This window comes from Oncorhynchus masou, chromosome 7 (assembly GCF_036934945.1).
Source record: "Oncorhynchus masou masou isolate Uvic2021 chromosome 7, UVic_Omas_1.1, whole genome shotgun sequence".
NCBI lineage: Eukaryota > Metazoa > Chordata > Actinopteri > Salmoniformes > Salmonidae > Oncorhynchus > Oncorhynchus masou.
This window is the reverse complement of record NC_088218.1, coordinates 17,252,145-17,265,674: the sequence shown is the minus strand read 5'-3', so window position 1 is coordinate 17,265,674 and position 13,530 is coordinate 17,252,145. Positions and strand designations below refer to the sequence as shown.

Sequence of the window (13,530 nt, the reverse complement as noted above, 5' to 3'; positions counted from 1 at the left end):
AATTATCCACTTGTCTGGAGTGTGTGTGTATGTATGAATGTGGTGTGTGTTGTTTCCAGTGAGTGATAAAAAGTCTGATTGAAAGATTTCACAAAAATGTTATCCACTTGTCTGGAGTGTGTGTGTGTGTGTGTGTGTGTGTGTGTGTGTGTGTGTGTGTGTGTGTGTATGTATGTGTGTGTGCTGTTAGACAGAGAGTCCTGTGTAAGAGCGCCTCTCTAATACAACATTAAACACGAGACACTAAGGTGTCATACACCCACACACTTCCCCACAGATAAAGAGAACATAGTCATTCAGAACCTGGCCTCAGCATGCCAGTCATCACACACACACACACACACACACACACACACACACACACACACACACACACACACACACACGTCAGCTTGTCACTCCTGACCCGAGGCTTCTCATCCACCTAACAGACTGTCTGACCCACATCAAGTCTCCCCCACATGACAGAGAGGGAGAGAGAGAGAACTTTTGTGAGTGTAATGTTTACCGTTTAATCTGTATTGTTTCATTCACTTTTGTTTATAATCTATTTCACTTGTTTCCTATGCCATATGTTTCCCATTGAATTGAATTGAGAGAGCGAGAGAGAGAGAGAGCGAGAGAGCGAGAGAGAGCGAGAGAGAGAGAAGAGGAAAGGAACAACTGCAGTGCTACTCGAAGTGAAAGAAGGAATGAAGGATTGAAAAAAGGGAGACATGAGCTCCACATGCAGGTATGCATACTGCTAGCTGTTTCCTCCGGTGTGTGTGTGTGTGTGTGCGTGTGTTTACAGTAGAGCAAGGAGCCAAATGCTAGCAGACGGGGTGAGATGACATCACTAGGGCCTGGAGTTTTTCCTAGACCATAACACGAGCAACTGAAACGTTCCTCTCATCCCTCACACCATATGACCTGCCCAGGGAAAACTCCAGGCTCCAGACATTATCAATGACATCAACACTTCAGCCAACTACAGATCAATAGCTAGAGAAACACACAATTAATCAATCAAATGTATTTATGAAGCCCTTTGTACATCAGCTGATATCTCAAAGTGCTGTACAGAAACCCAGCCTAAAACCCCAAACAGCAAGCAATGCAGGTGTAGAAGCACGGTGGAAATCATCACTTAAACACAACGGGTGACTTGCAGCCTTCCCTTTCCTCCTCTAGAGGATAACTATCATGCAGGTTTTAGTTAAACAGCTTGAAAGAGTGTATTGTGCAGTGTAATGGTTACTACTACTCTACACATGGTGGGAAACTGTCCCATTCAACTGTTCTGGCCCTAAAATAAGATATTCCGACCAGGAGAACACACACACACACATAGGAGTACATTTGTGAGAGAGTGGGTACAGGAGATATGAGAAGGGGGAGGGGAGAGAGAACGGGGTAAGAATGTTAACTTTGGGGAGAACACACACTCAGAGACAGAGAGGCTCTTTATAGGACTCTGCCACATGTGCAGTGTGTGTGTGTGTGTGTGTGTGTGTGTGTGTGTGTGTGTGTGTGTGTACATACTCGCTCAAAACAGAGTATGCTGTCTCTATACCTACAAGAAAGAGGGAAAGGCTGTGTGTGTGTGTGTGTGGGTATGTGCGTGTGTGTTCGTAGTTGTAGTTATTCTGCCCTGTAATTGCAGTAATGATATGTCATCCACAGAGAGGAACTCAGCACGGGTGGGGTGGAATGCCTCCACACACACACACGTTTAAACAGGTCCCTATGTACACTGTGAGAGCTGAGGCCTTGGGGGTAGGCTTTCTGAGAGAGCCTTGATTTAACACCTGAGGAAGGAAATAGGACACACGCGCAGGCACGCACACACACACATTACAACTGTAGGAAGTTGTATAAACAGACAGTACTACATATCATAATATCTGTCTAATTGTTTACGGTATGGCTGTATTTGACAGTATTGTTTTTGAATAGTAAGCAGTGAGTGACGTTAGGGTGGCAACACACACATTCTAAGTGATTTCCATGGGTCTTTCTCCATTCTGATTGCTTAATCAAACTTCAACCCAAAACACTTTTCAACATTTTCATCCATTTCTGATTTCCAGGTCATTTGGGGTCATTTCCACACTGCCATGTAGGGCTGCATGATACGGGCCAGAAATTAGGAGGCAAAGTGGAAAGCAGCACTGTTGTCATCAACATCTTGTTGCTACATTGATCATGCAGACTGAAGAGCGAACGGCAAGTGGACTCGCGTTCACAGTGTTGCCGACTTTTTCTCAGTGAGAATCGATATTGGCTCCTTGTTTTGTCGCTAGATGACGTTTTTGCCGTTGGCGTGACGACGTCACAGCACCAATTTGCCTTGTTGTGGCACAGCTGGGGTTCCCGACATAGCGTTTTCACCCCCTCCCCGTGTGCTTCTCTGCCTTGCTGTGACTTCTGTTGCTCAGACAGCTTTCCCCACTCTAGTGTGCGACAGAACCTAGTGGGCGAAGTCGCTAAATGGTATCAAAAGCATAAAAACTATCCGTGGCAAAGCTCCCAAAGGCAGACATACAACTGAATCTGTCTCTTTTACCAATAAAAATGCCTGGAGGGGTCTGAAAACTCGCTAAATATAGCGACAAAGTCACTAAACTGGCAACACTGCGTGGTCGAGCAACAACAACCGCGCTCCTTGAGTGACAGGGCATGCGGCTTGGTGAGAGATAGGCTTGGGAGGTATCCAGATTGTCATACCGGGATATTCAGTAATACCGTCACTGAACACAGGGGGAGATATTTTCAAACCCCACTGAGCCTTTGTAATCAATGCTAACAAGCACTGCGAACATTGTGTACAGTCTCTGACCTAAACTCTTTTCAGTACAGACATCCCAGCTCATAAAGTTTTTCTAGTCATTAAAAAATGCTGCTCATAATTTGCTGTATCCAGAAAACAACTATTAGACAGCAAGTCTTCATCCAGCAGGGGATTCTCTGCTGTTACGAAACAAAGCTTGATTTTAGCAGAAGCTAACCACTCTTAGCTAGCTACTAAATTAGCAAACCAAACTCACAGCTGCAGCGCATTTGGCACATTTTAGAGAGTTAACCGGTAAGCTTCATAATGAAAAATGATGTGACAGGTGAAATGAAGAACTCCATGTTCTTTATCTCCTAACATATTGCACGTTGACTGCACGTATTTACTTAAAAAGTAGCTACAAATATTCAAAAATGTATTTTTTTTTAAAAGTCAAACGTTCAACAGTATTGAAAAACCATCCCGTGGCTATTTCCAAATATCCCGGTATACATTATACTGTAAATATGGTATACCGCCCATGCCTAAGGAGATAAACTACTCAAGTAGCAGAGTAAACTATAAAAACAGACATTACACACGGCGCAGTGGTGTATGACATGTAACAAACCAAACATTGAAATACCGTTGCAGAGGGTAAAGTAAAAACCCAAACCGGTCTGGACATCAATACCGGTATACAGTAAAATACGGTATTCCACCCAGCCCAAGACCAGACAGACTGTTACATGTTTCCAGGTAAATCTCCATAGAAGGCAGGAACCTAGGAAGAAACCTAGAGAGGAACCAGGCTCTCTCTCTCCCTTTCTCCTACTCCCTGTGAATACCAGTCATTCTGTAGATGATTCAGTAGACGGGATGTGTGTGTGTGTGTGTGTGTGGTTCAGAGGGCGCTGACTTCAGACGTGTCAGTACCTGGCCAAGGAAACGACAGGATCAGCACTTCTCTCTCTCCTTTTCTTTCTATCATCGCTCCAATTCCCTTCACTCCTCTTTCCACCTCTCCTATTTCCTTCACTCCTCTTTCCACCTCTCCTATTCCCTTCACTCCTCTTTCCACCTCTCCTATTCCCTTCACTCCTCTTTCCACTCTCCTATTCCCTTCACTCCTCTTTCCACCTCTCCTATTTCCTTCACTCCTCTTTCCATCTCTCCTATTCCCTTCACTCCTCTTTCCACCTCTCCTATTCCCTTCACTCCTCTTTCCACCTCTCCTATTCCCTTCACTCCTCTTTCCACCTCTCCTATTCCCTTCACTCCTCTTTCCACCTCTCCTATTCCCTTCACTCCTCTTTCCACCTCTCCTATTTCCTTCACTCCTCTTTCCATCTCTCCTATTCCCTTCACTCCTCTTTCCACCTCTCCTATTCCCTTCACTCCTCTTTCCATCTCTCCTATTCCCTTCACTCCTCTTTCCATCTCTCCTATTCCCTTCACTCCTCTTTCCATCTCTCCTATTCCCTTCACTCCTCTTTCCATCTCTCCTATTTCCTTCACTCCTCTTTCCATCTCTCCTATTCCCTTCACTCCTCTTTCCACCTCTCCTATTTCCTTCACTCCTCTTTCCATCTCTCCTATTTACCTCACTCCTCTTTCCATCTCTCCTATTTCCTTCCCTTCCATTATCTATTCTTTCTTTCTCTCCTCTCACGGTCTCTCTCTCTTCTATCTCCACTCCTCTCTCTACTTTGACTCCTTCTCTGAAACAAACACAGAGCAGAGACAACTCTGACACTAGGCGTTTGATTGGCTGAAATAGGCCTCTGCTCTCTGATAGGCTGTGACAGAGTTAGAACGAGGAGGAAGAGAAGTGAAACAGCAGTGTATTCCCATGGCCAGACTGAGTTATATAACACACACACACCGGCCTGGACTAAGATAACACTCACACCGCCAGACAAGGACAACTCCCTCACACACACACGGGAGAGACGAGGAGAGGAGAAGGGAGGAGAGTGACCTACTGGGTTTGGAACCCTGTGTGCCACAAGACTGTATTAGCCTAAGTCTAACCATTTTCATTACACACACTAGCATAATCAAGTAGCAGTGTTAGCATTATATTATTAGTCCATAGGCTGAGCAGATGTGTGTCTTCCAGTGAGCACTCCCTCCCACCTCCTTTTGCAGCTGGCTGGCTGGCTGGCTGGGTGTGTGTGTGTGTGTGTGTGTGTGTGTGTGTGTGTGTGTGTGTGTGTGTGTGTGTGTGTGTGTGTGTGTGTGTGTGGCTGGGCCGTCAGGACCTCTGCTGTGGGTTTACTGCCTCCTGGCCCCCTGCCCAGCCACACACAGCTACTGCCACGTAGCTGCTAACGCTAAGGCCAGCCCAGGGAGTGAAAGAGAGACAATTTACAGCTACAGCGCCACTCCGTTCCTGCATCAAAACATTGCAGGAGACTACAGCGTGCAAACACACACAACATACATTTAAAAAAAACACAAATACTGTCGTATCAACAAACTAGGTATGACCAGGCCCCCAGTGTCCGGTCTGGAGCAGGTCGGCAACCGCGTAGCAACCTAGCAGCCCTAGAAAGACTATGTAAATTACGTTCGCCTGGACGGTCAAACTATTTTTTCTCCCCGACGCCTGCTTTGGCCTCTAAAATGTGTTTATTATGACCAAGTTCAATCCCCACTGTGAATTATTTTAAAGTTCACTACCAATGGAGATATTTAATTAAGTAGTGATCCATGCTGACTGCTACATCTGTCCTCACACAGGCCCACGTGCTGACACCAACCAATCACGGCTCGCGCCCTCATGCACGCTCTTTGCACGTGCACCCAGCAGCACTGGGATGACTCTCTCAGGTAGGATGAAAACGACGACATCGACCATGATCCTTTGCTAGCTACAACCACTTTCACCATGATCCTTAAGAGATTTTTTGGTGCCATTCAGCCCCATTCATCAATAATGACACTTCAAATTCAAATAGTTCCGGCTTCATGTGCCAGGAGTTTTCCACAGGAATACATGGATGACATCAGAGCTATAACTATCTACTGGTTTTAATGTATACGGGTTCGACCAATCAGATCTCTCCTTCCCAAAATGCCTTGTGTTGATATTTTGCAGCCACACACCCAGGCCTTTTCCTTTTCATCCCCTTCCTCATCTTATTTTCCTCCTCCTCTAGCTCTTCATTCCTCTTCCAATCCCACAGCTCCAGAGCCAGAGGCTCAGCCAGAGCCATATGTAGCCCAAATTGAGGCACTGATCCTGGGGAGAGCTCTATGTGAGCCCCCCATACACCCTGGATCTCAGGAGCTCAGACAGACCTACCCTTACTGAGACCAGGGGTGAATATAAAACACACACAGGCCACAGGCTCATGCACACTCCATCATATGGAAATTCACCAAGTCCAAGTGCACATACATAACACCACACCACAACACCACAACACAGCAGACGGAACCTTGACATGATTTAATGTCAGGGTAGCGGCAGGGTAGCCTAGTGGTTAGAGCGTTGGACTAGTAACCGGAAGGTTGCGAGTTCAAACCCCCGAGCTGACAGGGTACAAATCTGTCGTTCTGCCCCTGAACAGGCAGTTAACCCACTGCTCCCAGGCCGTCATTGAAAATAAGAATGTGTTCTTAACTGACTTGCCTGGTTAAATAAAGGTAAATTTAAAAAAATAAAAAATTAATGACATTAATTTGTAATGATCATAAGGGGTCTGACAGTCAGGGGCTAAGGGTTGGGGTTAGAGGTCAAGGTTAGCATGATGTCTAAGCTAGCTTGCGTTGCCAATCCCCGCCCTCTTTGATGGCAAACAGGACACAAAAACATTGCTCTGTTCACATCTCCCACCCTCCTTCCATCCTTGCATCCCTCCCTCCTCCTTACCCTCCCTCTTCCCCACTCACCTCCAAAACATTATTCTCTCTTTTCTGTCCTCTCTTCCTTTTCCTTTCCTCCCCCTTTCCTATCATCCGGGAGTGAAAGAGGAAGGGACAGAGAGAGAAAAGAAGAGGGAGAAAAATGGAAAGAGAGAAGGAGAGAAGGAGAGAGCAGGGGTGGGGGTGGAGTTGTTCCCGCTAAATCATCCCCCATGGTTGAGCGTGCTTTGTTTAAGCAAACACTGCTACTTCCTCCTCGTCAGAAGCAAAACACACAGACAGGCAGACACAGACAGGCAGACACAGACATAGACACCTTGACCTATGCAATGGCAGCTCAAGCCCTCAAATACAGACAACAAACCCCAGCCCCCACCCCCCCAACACACACATACCCAGCCCCTATCCTGGCTTAGACATACACTGTACTCCACCACAGCTTCTCTCTCCACTCTGAGGGTTAAAGGGGAAGTTCACCCCAAAACACCTCTGGACCCTTTATAACACTTGCCTGGCCATTTTCCATCAACCCAAGCCGTTTTTAGGTCCAATGTTTACGTATTTAGATTTCTGTATTTTTACATAAAAATGCTACATTTCCCGAAATCACCTAAAATGCATAAAAAACAATGGGTATTTCTCGTTATATAAGCAGCGATTGATGACTTGATACTGATTTGCCAGATAAATGTATCTTTGATGTAACAGGTCTAACACAGCAACGACCTACTTGGTGCTGGCGCAAGGTTTTCTATATCGTCTGTCATCTGGTTGATACTCTCCTTCCTGGTTGTAGGATGGATAATTACAGGAGGCAGGACGAAGGAGCGTCTCACTATTGGTCCTCGAGAAAGGAAGTCAGGACAACAGCTAGTAAACAAAGAGATGTCAGCTAGTAGTAGTAGCAGAGATGTTTCTAACTAACCCGTTGTTGGTAGCAATATTGGCACTTCCCAACGGGAAACCTGTCTGGCTAAAATTAGGTGCAATAATTCCCCTGTCAGATCAGACAAACAGCACATTTTGTTTGGTTTTTATGTGGCTTTGTGATGAAATTCCCTTTTCCATAACGTTACTCCACACTAGGTAGACAGTAGACTGTACTGTTACTCCACACTAGGTAGACAGTAGACTGTACTGTTACTCCACACTAGGTAGACAGTAGACTGTACTGTTACTCCACACTAGGTAGACAGTAGACTGTACTGTTACTCCACACTAGGTAGACAGTAGACTGTACTGTTACTCCACACTAGGTAGACAGTAGACTGTACTGTTACTCCACACTAGGTAGACAGTAGACTGTACTGTTACTCCACACTAGGTAGACAGTAGACTGTACTGTTACTCCACACTAGGTAGACAGTAGACTGTACTGTTACTCCACACTAGGTAGGCAGTAGACTGTACTGTTACTCCACACTAGGTAGACAGTAGACTGTACTGTTACTCCACACTAGGTAGACAGTAGACTGTACTGTTACTCCACACTAGGTAGACAGTAGACTGTACTGTTACTCCACACTAGGTAGACAGTAGACTGTACTGTTACTCCACACTAGGTAGACTGTAGGTAGACAGTAGACTGTACTGTTACTCCACCCTAGGTAGACAGTAGACTGTACTGTTACTCCACACTAGGTAGACAGTAGACTGTACTGTTACTCCACACTAGGTAGACAGTAGACTGTACTGTTACTCCACACTAGGTAGGCAGTAGACTGTACTGTTACTCCACACTAGGTAGACAGTAGACTGTACTGTTACTCCACACTAGATAGACAGTAATTGTCATTTGATGGTATTCCGTCCCCTCCTCCGCTCTACCAGCCCTCCACACAGCAGACGACTCAGACAATATCCAGGTAAACCCTGTCTCCCCCAGGTGCCCTCTGCTCAAACCTCCTGAATGTGTGTGGGTGGGTGTGGAACTTCTCTGTGCTTGGCTGATGTCAAGAAGTGTGAGAGGTGGCTAACACTCATGCTACCTGCCTGTCCTGAAGTGTGTCTGTGAAAAGCACATAACCGTCTCTCCACCCCTTTTCCTAAACTAGGTTTGGATGTCCCCGTCGTCTGAGCACCGAGTCTCCTTTCCCTCTGCATTCCCGCCTGTCTCCAGACCCCCATAGCCTCGTCGATGTCTACGTATCACCATTCCAGTCCATGCAAGTGGTAGGTTTTGTTAATGGAGGACTTAATAACTGACAATGCTTCACTGGAACAAAACCGTCACACAAACACACACACAGGTATCTGACAGCAGAACCATTTCCCTAGAAGCTACCGCCAGGGCTTCTGCATCCAGCAAGATGCACTACAGTCTTGTGAGAGAGGGGCTGGGGAGAGGGGCTGGGGAGAGAGGGGCTGGGGATAGGGACTGGGGAGAGGGGCTGGGGAGTGAGGGGCTGGGGAGTGAGGGGCTGGGGATAGGGACTGGGGAGAGGGGCTGGGGTGAGAGGGGCTGGGGAGAGAGGGGCTGGGGAGAGGGGGCTGGGGAGAGAGGGGCTGGGGTGAGAGGGGCTGGGGTGAGAGGGACTGGGGTGAGAGGTGCTGGGGTGAGAGGTGCTGGGGGAGAGGGGCTGGGGAGAGAGGGGCTGGGGAGAGAGGGGCTGGGGAGAGGGGGCTGGGGAGAGGGGGCTGGGGAGAGAGGGACTGGGGAGAGAGGGACTGGGGAGAGAGGGACTGGGGAGAGGGGGCTGGGGAGAGGGGGGCTGGGGGAGAGGGGGGCTGGGGAGAGGGGGCTGGGGAGAGAGGGACTGGGGAGAGAGAACCTGGGGAGAGAGGGACTGGGGAGAGAGGGACTGGGGAGAGAGGGACTGGGGAGAGAGGGACTGGGGAGAGAGGGACTGGGGAGAGGGGGCTGGGGAGAGGGGGCTGGGGAGAGAGGGACTGGGGAGAGAGGGACTGGGGAGAGAGGGACTGGGGAGAGAGAACCTGGGGAGAGAGGGACTGGGGAGAGAGGGACTGGGGAGAGAGGGGCTGGGGAGAGAGGGGCTGGGGAGAGGGACTGGGGTGAGAGGGGCTGGGGAGAGGGGGACTGGGGAGAGAGGGACTGGGGAGAGGGACTGGGGAGAGGGACTGGGGAGAGAGGGACTGGGGAGAGAGGGACTGGGGAGAGAGGGACTGGGGAGAGAGGGACTGGGGAGAGAGGGACTGGGGAGAGAGGGACTGGGGAGAGAGGGGCTGGGGAGAGGGACTGGGGTGAGAGGTGCTGGGGAGAGGGGGACTGGGGAGAGAGGGACTGGGGAGAGGGACTGGGGTGAGAGGGGCTGGGGAGAGGGGCTGGGGAGAGAGGGACTGGGGAGAGGGGCTGGGGAGGCGTTTGGGGATGTGGCAGAAACAAGCCGAGTTGGATAGAATGATTTGAAGAATATGAACAGCAGAAAGAATATTGCTTTTCACGCGTTTTATAATGACCATGGTCTGTTGTCCTCGTTTGTAGAAGGTATCCACACCCAAGACCAAGACATGTTGTCGGCAGCCAGTCACCAGGTACAGTTGTCCCAGGGTCCAGGCTTTGGGAGGTCAGGCTGGTCAATATTTGTCAGGAATTGTTGTATCCTAACTGCTGCACACAAGTAGCTGTAACAATATTGGTATGTGTTGATCTAGAACAGCCTTCATGAGTCGATTGTGGAGATGGAAACAGAACTTCTCCCACCTGTTACTGTCTCTACACCACTGTCCATGGTAGCTTGTTTATGAACAGAGGATAACTAATGCTGAGTGACAGTAACTGTTGTGTTTTATAAACTGGGTGGTTCGAGCCCTGAATGCTGATTGGCAGAAAGCCGTGGTATATCAAAACGTATATCACGGTTTGACAAAACATGTATTGTTACTGCTCTAATTACGCTGGTAACCAGTTTATAATAGCAATAAGGCACCTCGGGGGTTTGTGGTATATGGCCATTATACCACGGCTAAGGGCTGTATCCAGGCACTCCATGTTGCATCTCGCATAAGAACAGCCCTTAGCCGTGGTATATTGGCCATATACCACACACCCCCACGTTCCTTATTGCTTAATTATATGTTTTACAAAGTCTTTATAGTTTATTATGTGTTTAAAGTCTATTTAAAAAACTTGGAATACAAGGTTATTTCTGTAAAAAACATTTATTTGTGTCGTGAGCCTCCTCTACTTCCTGGAACCCAATGAAGCTTGGGGTCAGCGTATTTAGATCGAATTGTCGCGACCACACAGGCTGGGAGTCCCCAGCGTTGGCCTCGACCGAGACGTTCTCCGCTCAGCATCCACTCCAAAGTCATCCCGTAGGAAACCAGTTCAAAACTAGGGAGAAAATAACTAAATCACAATGTGATATACAACAATCAAAAGAACAAATCAGTCTAGGCCTATACAATATCAAATATACCAATGGGCTTAGGGAACATTAGGCCTGTTTATTTCAAAGCCGTACTGATGATGGCACAAAACGATTGACAGCTCTCTTGCCTTATAGACTTGAAGACTGTATGGCCAAGTCATTGTTGAAAAGGTGAGGCTGTTTCTCTTCCTCTTCACTATGTGGGTTTACAGGCTAATCAATATATTAGTGGTGTAAAATCTAGACTGGCAATTGCAGCATAAAAAAACCTGTGGTGGAAAAGTTGTCATACTTGAGTAAAAGTAAAAGAAATTACTCAAGTAAAAGTAAAAGTCACCCAGTAAAATATAACTTGAGTAAAGGTCTAAAAGTATTTGGTTTTATTTACTTTTAAGTATCAAAAGTAAATGTAATTGCTAAAATATACTTAGGTATCAAAAGTACAAATAGAAATCATTTCAAATCCCTTACATTAAGCAACCCAGATGGCACCATTTTCATGCACCTCTCACACCTCTCAGACATCATTTACAGACAATGCATGTGTGTTTCGTGAGTCCGCCAGAGGCAGCATTTAAAATGTTACAAATACTGTCCACTAACACTATTGACTTTATACTTCTTACAGTGTTTGGTAATATACAATATTGATCATTTAGTCCATATTGTGAAGTACGCATCCCATACATTCTATTCACGAGGCGCATCCACTCGTTTTAGACACAGTGGACCGAGTTGATCTAACTTCAAGGGGAGACTACAGCAGCCAGTTACAGTTACATTATAGAGTGTAGGCAGGTTACTAGAAAATACAGTTGGGTATCATTAGCTGGCTATTCATTTGCATCTTAGGGAGGAATCATAAAATATATCCCAATTTCCAAAACACTTTGGGCCTATTTGGGCTGTCAGGTGTGGCAAGTGCTTCCAGTTGATCCCGGGTCTGATCTGATCTGAAAAACGTCTCCAGAACCCCAGGGTCGACCTCCTCCACGATGTGAATCAGACCCGGGGGGAGAATTAGCTCATAAAATACATCTAAATACTCAAGCAATGGACCTAGAAACTGCCTGGGTGGGGTGACAAATGGTCAGGCAAGCATTAGAAATGTCCCAGAAGTGTTTCTGGGTGAACTTCCCCTTTAAGGCCCAAACTGGATGATTTTATCCGTCTTCTGCCACAGTTTTGCCGTCCGGTAAAATGTGGACGTTGTGGGCTAATTCTTAGGAAACGAACCCACAACGATGGTCGGACGTCTTAAAAATGATTTCTAGATGTATACTTTCAAAAAGAATCCGAACATGCGCGGATCAAATACACCGCTGCAGTTGATGTATTCTGCGTCGGCTGATGTCGCCTCGCAAGCCAACGACAGAATGTGACAACAGAACTGAAGCAAATTGTACAATCTAACCAGGCTGATATCAACATTTTCATTTAGCAACGTCGCACAGTGTGACATTTAGTCATCGTAAAAGTCTGAACCTGAGAGAAAGTGAGTGGGAGATCACAGTGGAAAAGTATACACATTCCACTCAGGATACACATTCCACTGTGTGTTGGAATATATCCTCAGAATGCCTGCTCTCCCTTAGTGTGGGTGTGTGAGCGGGCATGTATGTGAGACAAAGGAAGGGCCGAGAGTTAATCCGTTAGAATAATATGGAATTAGTCCCAAAGAGTGGAGAGGACATTGCAGTGAAGTGGGAATGGAACTGGCACACACACCTATGTATAGGCTACACATACGAATCCCGAGGCATGATTGTGGAGGAGGAATTTGACCGTGTGACCCCAGGCTGGGGGAGGTGTGTGTGTGTGTGATGATTTGTGGGGGGTCCTGCTTGGGGGCAAGGAGGGGCAAAGAAAAAGAAAAGGGAGAGGTGGAAATGACAGAGGTATGTAAGTAGGGGAGGAGGGAGTGTGGCATGGCCTGGTTGATGCTAATGTTTCTAGCCTATCATTATAACGATGTATTGAGTTATTGCAGCAATTTAGCAACAATATATATTTCCTTTTGAAGAAGATTCAACAGTATACTGACACACACAAACACACACATACACTTCCGTGAAACACACACCTGCATAAAACATCCATTAAGAGCAGATGGAACTTTCCATAGCCATGCTAACACGCCTAGCATGCTAATGCAGGCACGAAAATGTGAATTATGTCACAGATGTGTGTGTCTGTGTGTGTGTGTATGTGTGTACTAATGTAGGCATGCTCACTCACTAAGACCAACGAGACAAACACACGTATACCTTCCACCGTTAGCGGCTAGGCTAGGAGAAGCTAATGTTGCTAGCCATGAGTGACATATTAATAACATAGCTACGCTAGGGAAAGCTAACACTGTCAGCAATGAAAATCACTACAATAATGCAGGAGGATGTTAGCTGCAATGCTAGGAGAAGCTAACACTGCTAGCTAGTCCCAACGTCTACAGTGCCACCCATAGGATACGGTAGAGTTCTCTTCATGGTCTGAGAGAGACATAGAGCCCTGCATCTCCAAGGAGGACACAGGGGACAAGAGAAAGAGGGAGGAAAGGAGAGGGGGGGAGGG

At 47.0% G+C, this 13,530-nt stretch overlaps 1 protein-coding gene and 1 long non-coding RNA gene across 5 annotated transcripts in view; one reads left to right on the top strand and one right to left on the bottom strand.

Moving 5' to 3' along the window:
• LOC135543398 (fibronectin type III domain-containing protein 3B-like) overlaps window positions 1-13,530 on the bottom strand; it is a 153,266-nt gene that overhangs the window by 134,104 nt on the left and 5,632 nt on the right. The gene's annotated exons all lie outside the window — the stretch shown is intronic.
• Window positions 1-13,530, top strand: part of LOC135543399 (uncharacterized) — a 38,334-nt gene that overhangs the window by 23,094 nt on the left and 1,710 nt on the right. Inside the window, exons 2-4 of the long non-coding RNA XR_010456213.1 lie at window positions 608-733; window positions 5,501-5,590; window positions 8,683-8,800. This is a non-coding gene — a long non-coding RNA (uncharacterized LOC135543399). The remainder of the gene's footprint in view (window positions 1-607; window positions 734-5,500; window positions 5,591-8,682; window positions 8,801-13,530) is intronic.